We start from the raw sequence: 13,354 nt of genomic DNA on the forward strand, positions 1-13,354 counted from the left end.
TATCTCAAGTATACCAGCTTATATATTATTTGACTTTGGAGCATCGCATTTATTTGTATCTAAAAGATTTACTAGGAAGATTGATATGTCACCTAAGGCTCTAGAGTGCAAGTTGATTGTTAGTACAGGCAAGGTAGCACAGTTGAATGAAGTGTATGGGCCATGCTTAGTTGGAATTGGTGGGAAAAACCTAGATGCCTAGCTTATCAAATTAAACATGCAGAATTTCAATGTCATACAGGCATGGACTGGTTGTCAGCTCACCGGACAAATGTGATGTGCACCGAGAAACAAATTAAGGTGGTGAGGGAAGAAGGAGAGGAGCTATTGTATCAAGAAAATATGGTGAAGCGACCTAGAGAGGTTCTCATCTCTGCCTTAAAGGTGGTGAAATTACTGGAAGGCATATGTCAGGGGTACCTAGCGTCAGTACAAGATGTGGAAGCGAAGGTCACACCATTAGAGGAATTGAAGGTAGTTAGTGTCATACCACACCCAAAATCCCAGGTTAATTTAAATTTTTGGAGATAGGTAATACAACCCAGGTGACAACCACTAATAATTGTGGATTTGCCCAGTTTATTATATAGAAGGGCTACAAACCACTAAAGGGGCTAGGGTAAATACTTTGCAGTTGAAGAGAAAATCCCCTAGCCTTTATAGTAGATTATACTAAGAGTTGGGGCCCACACATCGGAAATACCTTGGGACAGCCCCCTCAACTTAGAGATCATTTCAACATAAAGGGAACCAATCCAGCCTTCAAAGGTGAACACCTCAGATGAAAATATCGGCCAAAATCGAGTTATTTGGCCGTGGGGCCCGGGCTCTGGCACCCATGTACCTCAAACCACCTTTATTGGTTGGCATCACCTACTGGGTGATAGATTAATTTATCCGGACACCCCGAGGTGGGTTTATTAGTGCCAAATGAAGAATTAGCTCGTTAATGAGTGAAAATCCATTTTTCTGCCAAACAGCCCTTAGTTAATTAAGTGACTATAAATAGAGACTATTACCATTCATTTCTCCACCTACCAAAGTAAAAGCATGGAGAAGGAGAAAGAGAAAGAAGAAGAAGGAGAAGGAGAGTAAGGAAGGAAGAGGAAGGGAGGAGCAAGGGTTTCCTACCAACTAAGGTAAGCTCCACTCACTCTCTCTCTCATGAGCTAGTCTCTCTCTCTCTCTCTCTCTCTTTTCCCTTTCTATTGAACTAGTGAAGAATGGCCCTAACCGAATCTCCCTACCCACATGCCCTATGTACGAATTGGTTTGGGGATTCGGTGTGGGGAATAGACTAGCATGTTTTGCCACTCATTTTGGGTGCATAAACCTTCTCCATATGAAGCCCCATAAAAAACCCCCAATTTGAGCAACACAAAACCTAGAAATGGGAAAATTTATTAAAACCCACTTTTTTACTTGTCAAAACTATAAATTGAGAGACAGGGTTAGTGTACGAGACTCATCCTAATAATATTGATGGATTAATTTGAGCCCATGAACCCTCCCTAGTGAAATCCCCAATTTGGATAACTAAACCCTAGAAATGGTGGGTTTTGCCCAAACCCTCTATACCCCACCATTCAAACCCAAAATTGGGTTGGGAGAAATGAAATTAAAAATGGGTATAGTGGATTGGGGTGACGACATAAGCCATTAGTGGTCACCACCTACACCCTCAACCGAAAATTTCAAATTTAGCTTAGTCGGGACTTGAACTTTGAAAATTTTGGGTGCATTGTGTAAACCCATCTTAACCAACCCACTGATTTCACTTAATTTAAATTAATTGAGGTGGGTGAACATCGCCCACAGATAAATCAACCCTATAGTAAAAAACCCTTAATTTGAGAATGATTTCAAAGAAAAGAGAAATAGAAAATGAAGCTAGAATATGTGCCTAGGGTCTCATTTCTCTATGGGTGATTTATTTCTTAAAAATCCTATGTATCCTAAAAGCAGAACCAAGAGGTGACGAGACAACGTGGTGCGAGGCCACCAGTTGTCCATCATCACCTAGGACTCGAGGTGAGGGGATTTATGTGATTTTATTTTATGTAATATTTATGTTATGATGCATATATGGATAAACATGTTAATTTTATATTATAAACTTGATACTTGTGTTGGATGTGGATGTTGCATAATGACATGAGTTGTGAATACGTGTGTATGAGTGTATATTGTGGAGACTGGGATGTAGGGTAGCCGAAGGTTGGGTTCTGGCACTGCATGCCCAGGGTGAGTGTATGTGTGAGTGTGTTATGGAGATTGGGATGCAGGGTGACCGAAGGTTCATTTCAGCACCGCATGCCCATGGTGTTTGAGTGTGGGGTACAGAGTGGCCGAAGGTTGGTGCTAGCATTGTATGCCCATAGGTTGTGTGAGTGTGATTGCAATGTGTAGTGGCATATTAGAATGCATTGGGCTAGGATAACCACCCTAGTGCTACAACCCTTGCAAATAGGGGTTTATATACTAGCTAATCCTACTGTCCGACGGTCTGAGATTGGGGATGGTTTTCGATGACTGAGGTGTGTAGATGCCAGCGTTGTGATAAACCCTCACGCGATGTTGAATTCTATGGTGGGTATGTCCTATATGCGATGTTGGATTCGATGTTGTGGTATTATGGGGGATTATTAATAGGGGCTTACTGGGTACTGAAGAAACTATGTAGGGACCTGTATACTCCTGACTCGCAACTAGCTTATATCATTGGGGACTGATAACGTACATTCATGACTGGGGATACCACCTATATTGCAGTAGCACTAATACCCATTATGGACTTAGAATCTGTTGATTAGGTTTGTTTGCTAATAATCAGGATCATGGAATTGCATTCATATAAATGCATTCATATTGGTTTAGTTGGGCATTTTTTTATTTTTATTTTATGATTTGTTATGGATATTTGTGTGTGCCCCTCACTGAGCTTCGTGGAAGCTCACCCCCGTTGTTACCCCCTTTTTAGATGTGGATTCAGGGAACCCTTCAGAGATTGTGGCTGAGGAGCCGACCCTCTATGGAGGTGACCTCTAGGACAAGTAGCTGGTCATGCACGAGGACGACTGTTGTTTGAAATTTAAAATGTAACTGTAAGCGTACGGATCAGTGTAGCTACAGGTCGAATACAAAGAGAACAACCACTTTATTTTTTGTTTCTTTTAATAATACGAAAGTGAGCCAATTAATGATTGTGATCTAATTCTAACTACCATCCTACACATATGTATCTAAAATAACATCCTAACCATTCGTCATCTAAGAATTTAAATACGCAAGCCACGCAATTAAAATTAAATAAATAAATAAATAACTAAAAATAAATAACCCATGCAATTAAAAAGCAATGAAGGAAAAAAATGCTGAAAGAAAAATAAAGTAAAAGAAAGGGGATAACGATAGAGAGAGGCTCACAAGTAAGTTTCTCTACTTAGCCCGAGGGATGCATTATAATATGAGTTTCTCTACTTGACTAGAGAGTCACTCTTACAAGGGTTACTCTACTTGGCTTTAGGGAAAGGGAGGAAATTGAAATAAAAATAATAAAATGATGGTTCTATGGCTAAAAGGGGCAAAGCCAACACATACACTAGCCATGAACCTTGGGGGTAAGGGAAAGCAATAATGTAACGACTAAATTAAAATCTTAAATTAAGAAATAAAGGGTAGTCAGAAGAGAGAATGAAAGGGGGTGAGAAGACTACTGAAGGAGCCTCCTTACTTGAACTTCAATCCTTGAACTGAAAACTTGATCGATTTAAGATACTACCAGTACTAAAAATCAGATCTGGAATAAACCAAATTTGAAATTTCTAGTACTAGAGAAAACAAATCTGAAGAAAAAAAAAATTGAACTTGAAAGACATGCTCCATAGCTTGTTCTTATCACCTAGAACTAAGCCTAGAACTAGAACTTGAAAATTACAACTTCAATTGCGTAAACAATAAAAATAAGAGACTGAATCATAAACAAAAGTACTTGCATTAATTGAATAAAGAGAACTTACAAAAGTGTTTAAAGCATAAACGAAGAACTAGAGCTAGAGAAAGAGAAAACTAGAGAAAGAGAGAGAGAGAGTAACTAAAAAGAAACTAAGAAGAGAGAAGTAGAGAAGAAGAGAGGGACCACCCTTTAGGGTTTTGTGGACTCCCTTTTATAGGGAATAGGAGAGAGGGGAGGACGTCCAAGGGTGGATCCCCTTGGACGATTTTGTGGTGAGGTGGAGGAGATAGGAGAGAGAATCGTAGGAAGTAGGGAATCTCCAACTATTTTGCTTCCTTTTTCCTTCTTTTTTTTTCTCTCTCTTCTTCAAATGTGGGCAGCCTCTTCGATGATTTTTCTTTTATTTTTTTTTCTTTCCTATTTTTTCTCCCTTTTATTCTATTTTTCTCTTTTATTTCCTTATTTCTCTCTCCTCTTACGTAAGAAACCCTTTGGCCGACCTCCTTTGAGTGATGAGTAGGAGAGAGAAAATATTCTAAAAAAAACATCCACAAAAAAATAGCAACTAAGAGGTTCGAACTTGAGGCCTCCTAATAAGGAAGGGATTTTGCACACCACAACTCACCAACTATGCCTAGTAGTTGTTATTACCAAAAACGAATCTTCAATCACTTAAGGGTGTGATTCATCGATCCTTATTAGCATTTAGAATATTCCTTGTACCTCTGGGACAACTGCAAACGTGATAGTTCTGCATTTCGGTTCAGTTCTGATCTATTATTCTTTTTCTGGTCCGAAAAGAATAATCACTTATACGGATGGACAAACGGATGTGTACTTTTAATTGAACATATCATCTTGCTCAGAATTTCATCATCTTTGCAACAATAAAAAGAAACAGGACCTCTTAATGTCTAAAATTGAAGATATAACGCCCGATAGTCCTTAAGGCTTTGAAAATATAAAACCTGCAAAAAGAGAGTAAAACCCAAGGTAGCTCCACTCTAAATATGTAAAATGCATATTTTACTATCCTAGATTTCACATATAAATGTGCTCATCAGCTGTGTATGCGATGATTGTGCTTTCAGAGCACATTGAGGATGAGAGTATCATCTTCCCTTTTTATTTTTTTATTTACATATCAAATGTAGCCCTAGGGGCATAACTGTAATTAACATTTTACTGTGAAAATATTTTGGCAAATATGGTAAATATTATTAGACTTCATCAGTTTTGTATATTTGACTATTATAAATATCTTGTGATCGTAGAAATATTTCATAATTTTATGCACTTAAAGTACTGCATCGTGGATCTTGGATGGATTGTGGACACGTGTGCGTGTCCATATGACCAGCCTTCAAGTGAGTGGAGGCGGGGTGTGACAATGAATGGTATCAGAGCACGATACTCTACTTTAACTCATAAACTTATGAAGTGTTAGGAATACTGGTGATTAGGTTATATATAGAAGCTTAAAGATGAACACATAACTCATAGTTCACACATAAGAGACAAGTTGAGTGTAGATGTCGATAACACTGATAATGTCATTTATAATAACACAAGTCTTACACCCTAGGAAAAAGAGAAATTAGAAGAAACAAGAAAGAAAAGAAGATTGAGCACCAAAGAATGGAAGATCCAAGTGAAGAAGATGACTTCTTGGATAGATTGGTCTTTTTAATGGAATTTTCAATTTTCGTATATATATATATATACATATGTCTGTGTGTGTGTGTGCACACCTCGTGCATTCATATTACATCATACTAGTATGACTATAGGACATACATTGACTATGTGTGGAAGGTCTTTAAGTGGTTAGGAACATATTATCAAAATTATGTTCTAGTGAAATTCTGTGAAAACCACATTGACCTGACTCAAGGATATTTGGGCAACCTAAAAATCGATATCAAGGGATGGACCCTTCATGAAAATTGTAGGAAATCGAGTTATGGTTCCAATGCAACTAAAATTGAGTCAATCCAACGTTGAATCAAAAAGTTACAACAAAAACACTGCTGACTAATTAGTATGATAGAAATCTGTCAAAACAGAGTCCTGGCGAACAGTAATTACCAGTTCAGCACTATAATAAAAAAATTTATCAGAAAATGATCGACAGAGATGAAGCAGTAACTACTGGAAGGAAGTGGTAATTACCGATTCAGTTCTGTGATTAGAAATTCATCAGACTAAGACTGATAGAGACAAAGTGGTAATTACCGATAGGAAGTGATAATTACCGCCTCAGTTCTGTGATTAGAAATTCATTAGACCAAGGCCGACAGAGGTGAAGCAATAACTACTGATAGGAAGCGGTAATTATCGGTAGAGGAAAAGTATGTCTTTTAGACCATATCTCTCTCCAAAATTTTGATTATACTCCTCCCTAGTTTAGGATTGATATTCACCTACATAAATACCCCACTTATGGCCTAATAAGTAAACAATTAATTGAGTATTCATTATCACTTTCAAAGGCTAAAAGTGAGGGAAAACATTTGCACATTGGGTTCTCTTATTGAGATCGTTTCAAAGTTGAAGAACTCAAGATAGTTTACAAGTCTTCCATTTATGATCTACACCAATAAGGAAGACATTTAAGGTGCAAGTTCATAACAATTAGAGACAAGCAAAACAACATGAGAACCTAGGAAATATACTTTAGAGGGGATGGAGAAGGCCTTTGAGGTGCTATGTATAATGGATGAACAAAAGTTGTTCTATGCCAACTTCCAACTCCAGAATGAGGTGAATTCATGGTGGAAGTCCACTAAGCCCATCCTAGTGGCCTTACAGCCCAACCTCACCTGGGACCACTTTAAGGTAGCATTCTACAACAACTACTTCCAGGATAGTGTGAAGGAGAGAAAGGAAACAGAGTTTATGGATCTGAAACAGGGATCCAAGTCAATGTTAGAGTATCAATAAGAGTTTGAGAAATTGTTTTTCTTTGTACCTGAACATTTAAAGGAAGATTATGCAAAGGCCAAGAGGTTTGAGAAGGGGTTAGGACCCCACCATTGGGGCTCTGCTAGTTGCTCAGTACCTCCATAGCTATGCCCTAGTGGTTCAAGCTGCCAAGTCTACTGAGGACAAATAAAGGGAGAATTATCAAGCCCTACAGGGTAGGAGGACTGTAGCACCCAGCAGGTTTGGTAGGGAGCATATTCTGGTGCAACTTTTAGTTAGTTTAGAAGGCCAGAGGCAGGGCAAGCTCCACCACCACCTAGACCCACTATAGCTTAGACACAAATGATTCCCTACAAGTGTTTCATTTGCCAGCAAGTGGGTCATATTGTAAAAAACAAAAAAACTACCCACAGAGAAAATCGGGTGACCTCGATGTAGGACCACCTAGACCAGTGCAGCCATTGATAGCTATCCATCTAGCTCAGGCACCAAAGGGAGCCAAACCCCAGGGGAAGGTGTTTGCATTGACCGCTGAGGATGCGGAAGCATCACTTGGAGTGGTCACAGGTACCTTGTTGATATCAATGATTCCTACACATGTTTTGTTTGATACTGGTGCATTACACTCAATTGTATCCCCGATTTCTACTACTAGGATGAATATTAAGCCAAATGTGTTGACATCCAGGTTAGTTGTTAGCACACCAACTAGGAGTGAAGTAGGATTGGAAGAAATATATGAGTCAATTCCCATTCATGTCTGTGGGCAGGACATGATTGCTTACTTGATTAAATTAGAGATGTATGACGTTGATGTCATTTTAAACATGGATTGGTTATCCGCCTATCGGGCTTGTGTGCTATGTACTAAGAAAATGATTATATTTAAACCTCAAGATGGAGGTGAAATTTGTTTACAAATAAAAGGACAAAGAAGTACAAGAAGTTGGTTGCAGTTGCATATCAGGTAAAGAAGTTATTGGATCAAAGATGAAGCTTACTTGGCTTCCATCATGGATACAACCAAAATAAACAAGTCTTTAGAGGAATAGAAATAGTGAAGGAGTTTACGGATGCATTTCCTAAAGACTTGGTTGGACCATCCTCAGATCGAGAAACATAGCTCATTATTGACTTGATCCCTAGAGCAACATCTGTGTCTAAAGCTCCACATAGGATGGTAGAAGAGTAAAACGACTATATTGGGAAGCAAGTAATAAGGAAAATTTGAGATCAGTCGAAATGTGAGTAGTTAGAGAACCCTACATTACTCCAGCTGCACCACAATGTAGCAGATTAGAAGTTGGCCAAGCACCACAATAGCCTAGGCCAACAACAGTAGTACCTCAACAAGTGGGTTCACCTCAATGCTTCCGATGTAGTCAAATTGGGCATATGGCTAGATCATGTCCCCAAAAGAAGCAGCATTTTATATGTAATCAACTTGGACTTATAGTTAGACTGTGCCCGCAAAATATTCCAGGAGACTCATGTGTGATACCCTCAACACCAGTACCTAGTCATCTGGTTTAGACAAAACAAGGTATCGGAGCACAAGAAGGGGTATTCGCAATAATAGCAAAAAAGGTTGAGGCAACATCTGAAGTGGCCACATGTATGTTGTTAATATTGATGGAGTCCTCATATCCATTTTTGTACCTGGTATATCCTATTAATTTGATAACCTCATGTGCAATATTGGAATTTAATACATGCCATTCATTGTATCTTCATTCCTTGTTGTCAAGATGCATAAAAGCTAAAGAACTTAACACATAGGTTGGTAGTCAGTATCCTACCAGCAGAGGCATGTGAACCACACTCTGTCCACATACTCGCTACCCGCTTATTGAACTTGAGTGTGAATTACGGAGGAAGAAGATGCTACTCAAGGGTTGCGAAGCACACCTAGACGTCGCTATGACCCTAAACTTGAAAACATCATATGTGTCAAATTTTAGAAAGAAGGGTAGAGTGGTGTCAATGTTGGCATGTAATGATTCCGTTAGTTGAGAATTTGTTGACTGGTTAATAACCATAGTTGGTAGACAGTCCAACACATAAATAAAGAGTTCGACATGTTACCTAAAGTGGAGATATTATATGATTTCTTCACCATATCCAAGTTGTAGATATTCGATCTCAAGAGGTATGTGAGTCGATATCGAGCACCACATATCTTTGAACTGACACTCTACGAGAATGTGTGAGTACCCCAAGGACATTCCCGATCATGTAACAAAGATCAATTTCGAGGACGAAATTTTTTGTAAGGTGGGGGAGATGTTATACCCGTGCCGAAAATCCCAAGTTAATTTAAATTTTTGGATATAGGCAATACAACCCATGTGACAACCAATAACAATTGTGGATTTACCAAACTTATTACATGAAAGGGCTACAAACCACTAGAGGGGCTAGGGCAAATACTTTGTCGTTGAAGAGAAAATCCCCAAGCCTTTATAGTAGAACATACTAAGAGGTGGGGCCTGCACATCAAAAACAGCTTGGGATGGCCCCATCAACTTAGAGATCATTTCAACATAAAGGGAACTGATCCAGCCTTCATAGATGAACACCTTTGGTGAAAATATAGGTCAAAATTGGGTTATTTGGTCATGGAGCCCAGGCTCTCGCACCCATGTACCTCAAACCACCTCTATTGGTTGGTACCACCTATTGGGTGATAGATTAATTTATCAGGACACCCCAAGGTGGGTCCTTTAGTGCCAAATGAGGAATTAACCCGGTAATGAGTGAAAACCCATTTTTCTGCCAAATAGCCCTTAATTAATTAAGTGACCATAAATAGAGACTATTACCATTCATTTCTCCTCCTACCAAAGTAAAAGCAAGGAGAAGGAGAAAGAGAAAGAAGATGGAGAAGGAGAGCAAGGAAGGAAGAGGAAGGGATGAGCAAGGGTTTCCTACCAACTAAGGTAAGCTCCACTCTCTCTCTCTCTCTCTCTCTCTCTCTCTCTCTCTCTCTCTCTCTCTCTCTCTCTCTCTCTTTTCCCTTTCTATTGAACTAGTGAAGAATCACCCGAGCCGAATCTCCCTATGTACGAATTGGTTTGGGGATTAAGTGTGGGGAACTAACTAGCATGTTTTGCCACTCACTTTGGGTGCATAAACCTCCTACATAGGAAGCCCCATAAAAAAACCTCCAATTTGAGTAACACAAAACCTAGAAATGGAGAAATTTATTAAAACCCACTTTCCCACTTGTCAAAACTACAAATTAGGAGAGGGGTTTAGTGTAAGAGACTCATCCTAACAAGATTAATGGATCAATTTAAGTCCATGAACCCTCCTTAATGAAATCCCTAATTTGGGTAACTAAACCCTAGAAATGGTGGGTTTTGTCCAAAGCCTCCATACCCCACCATTCAAACCCAAAATTGGGTTGGGAGAAATGAAATTAAAAATAGGTGTAGTGGATTGGGGTGACAACTTGCACCCTTAATCAAAATTTCTAAATTTAGCTTAGTCACGACTTGAATTTAGGAAATTTGGCTGCATTGTGTAAACCCATCCTAACCAGCCCATTGATTTCACTTAATTTAAGTTAATTGAGGTGGGTGAACATCTCCCACGTAGGGGTGTCAATTCCTAAACCGAACCGGTAAAATCGGCCGGACCGAACCGATAACAACACGAACCGAATCGAACCGAAGCCTTATTTGTTCGGTTCGGTTTCAAGTATTGCAACCCCAAAACCAAACCGAACCGCATCGAAAACCGGATGAACCCGAAACCAAACCGAAACTGGCTCAAAACCCGGACCGAAACCAAACCGGTAAGAAACCGAAACACTCCAAAATTCATTAAAAAAATCAAAATTTGTATAGTTTTGTATACATTTGTATGGAAAGTCGAATCCAAACTAGACCAAAAACCAAAACCAACCCGATTACAAATCGATTTAAGAAACCGAAGTTCAACAGTTCAACATTTGGTTGTTTCCTAATGGCTCCATACCAGTTTAAAAAACCGATCCAAACCAAAATGAACCTGATAAATCCAAACCGGTACCAACCCGAACCCAAACCACACTGAAGCCGACACCGGACCGAAATCGATAAATCCTTAATGGGTCGGTTTCGGTCAGTTCCAAAGTCACACCGAAACCGGTGGAACCGGACCGAAACCGCACCAAACCGGACCGTTGACACCCTTAATCCCATGTATAAATAAGATCTATAGTCATAAAACCCTCAATTTGAGAATGATTTCAAAGAAAAAAGAAATAGGAAATGAAGCTAGAACATGTGCCTTGGGTCTCATTTCTCTATGGGTGATTTATTTCTTAAAAATCTTATGTATCGTAAGAGTAGAACCAAGAGGTGACGAGACAACACGGCGTGAGGCTAGAGGCCAGAGGCCACCGGCTGTCCATCATCACCTAGGACTCGAGGTGGGGGGATTTGTGTAATTTTATTTTATAGAATGCTTATATGATGATGCATATGTGGATGAGCATATTAATTTCATATTATAAACTTGTTACTTATGTTGTATGTGGATGTTGCATAATGATATGAGTTGTGAATATGTGTGTGTTTTGTGGAGAATGAAATGCAGGGTAACCAAAGTTGGGTTTCGGCACTGCAAGCCCAGGGTGAGTGTGTGTGAGTGTGTTGTGAAAATTGGGATGCGGGGTGACTGAAGGTTGGTTCTGGCATTGCATGCCCATAGTGTGTAAGTGTGGGGTATAGAGTGGCCGAAGGTTGGTGCCGACAATGTATGTCCACGGGGTGTATGAATGTGATTGCAATGTGTAGTGGCATATTAGAATGCATAGGGCTAGGATAACCACCCTGGTGCTACAACCTTTGCCAACAGGGGTTTACATACTGGCTAATCCTACCATCTGACAGTCCGAGGTTGAAGATGATTTTCGATGACTGAGGTGCGTAGATGCCAGGGTAGTGACAAACTCTCACACGATGTTGGATTCGGTGGGGGATATGCCCTATATGCGATATTGGAGTTGATGTAGTGGTATTATGGTGGATTATTAATAGGGGCTTACCGGGTACCGAAGAAACCATGTAGGGACCGATATGCTCTCGACTCGTAACTAGCTTGTATCCTTGGGGGACTAATAACGTACATTCATAATTGGGGATATTACCTATGTTGCAGTAGCACTAATACCCATTATGGACTTAGAATCTGTTAATTAGGTTTGTTTACTAATAATCCGGATCATGGCATTGCATTTATATAAATGCATTCATATTGGTTTGGTTGGGCATTTTTATTATTTTTATTTTATGATTTTTTATGGATGTTTGTGTGTACCCCTCACTGGGCTTCATGGAAGCTTACCCTGATTGTTACCCCCTTTTTAGATGAGGATTCAGAGAACGCTTCAAAGACTGTGGCTGAGGAGCCTACCCTCTATGGAGGTGACCTTTGGGACGAGGAGCCGGTCATGCATGTGGATAGCTGTGTATGCGATGATTGTACTTTCGGAGCACATTGAAGATGAGAGTATCATATTCCCTTTTTATTTTTTTGTTTACATATTAGATGTAGCCCTAGGGGCATAACTGTAACTAATATTCCGTTGTGAAAATATTTTGGTAAATATGATAAATATTATTAGACTTCACCAGTTATGTATATTTGACTATTATAAATATCTTGTGATAGTAGAAGCATTTTATAATTTTATGCACTTAAAGTACTACATGGTGGATCCTAGATGGGTTGTGGACATATGTGCTTGTCCATGTCACTAGCCTTCAGGTGAGTGGAGGCAGGGTGTGATAGTTAGGGAGTTTCCTGATGTCTTTTCAGATGATCTAGCCCAGCAACCACCTAATAGAGAATTAGAGTTTGCTATTGATTTGGTTCATGGAGACAGCTCCAGTGTCTAAAGCTCCATATAGAATGGCACCACCTGAGTTGAAGGAATTGTAAACACAATTGCATGACTTGTTGGAAAAGGGATTTCTATGCCAAAGTGTTTCTCCTTGGGATGCTCCAGTTCTATTTGTTAAGAAGAAAAATGGGAGTTTGCGTATGTGCATAGATTACTGGGAATTGAACAAAATAACCATCAAGAATCAGTATCCGTTGTCACTTATTAATGACCTCTTTGTTCAACTACAGGGTGCTAAGGTATTCTCAAAGATTGATCTCAGATCTGGCTATTATCAGCTCAAAATAAAAAGCAGTGACATACCTAAGACAACCTTTAGGACTTGGTATGGTCACTACAAATTCTTAGTGTTTTCTTTTGGTCTAACCAATGCACTGGCAATTTTTATGAATCTAATGAACCAAGTATTTCATGATGTTCTTCATAAGTGGGACATCATTTTTATCGATGACATTTTAATACACTCGAAGGTTGAAGAGGAGCATGTGCTACACTTGAGGATGGTGCTTCAAAGGTTGAGAGAACAGCAATTGTACGCAAAATTCAGTAAGTGTGAGTTTTGGCTCAAGCATATTAGATTC

The 13,354-nt window shown here is 39.4% G+C and overlaps 1 long non-coding RNA gene across 2 annotated transcripts; it reads left to right on the plus strand.

Annotated features, from left to right (window-relative positions):
- Nucleotides 1–1,042: 1,042 nt before the first annotated feature.
- On the plus strand, nt 1,043–12,543 carry LOC122075646. 2 transcript variants are annotated; one of them, XR_006139315.1, is made up of 2 exons: nt 1,043–1,139; nt 12,238–12,543. It is a non-coding gene; the product is annotated as an uncharacterized LOC122075646 (long non-coding RNA). The 2 variants fall into 2 exon arrangements; XR_006139314.1 differs by lacking the exon at nt 1,043–1,139 and adding an exon at nt 9,715–9,819.
- Nucleotides 12,544–13,354: the final 811 nt, after the last annotated feature.

This window comes from Macadamia integrifolia, chromosome 1 (genome assembly GCF_013358625.1).
Source record: "Macadamia integrifolia cultivar HAES 741 chromosome 1, SCU_Mint_v3, whole genome shotgun sequence".
Classification (NCBI taxonomy): Eukaryota; Viridiplantae; Streptophyta; class Magnoliopsida; order Proteales; family Proteaceae; genus Macadamia; species Macadamia integrifolia.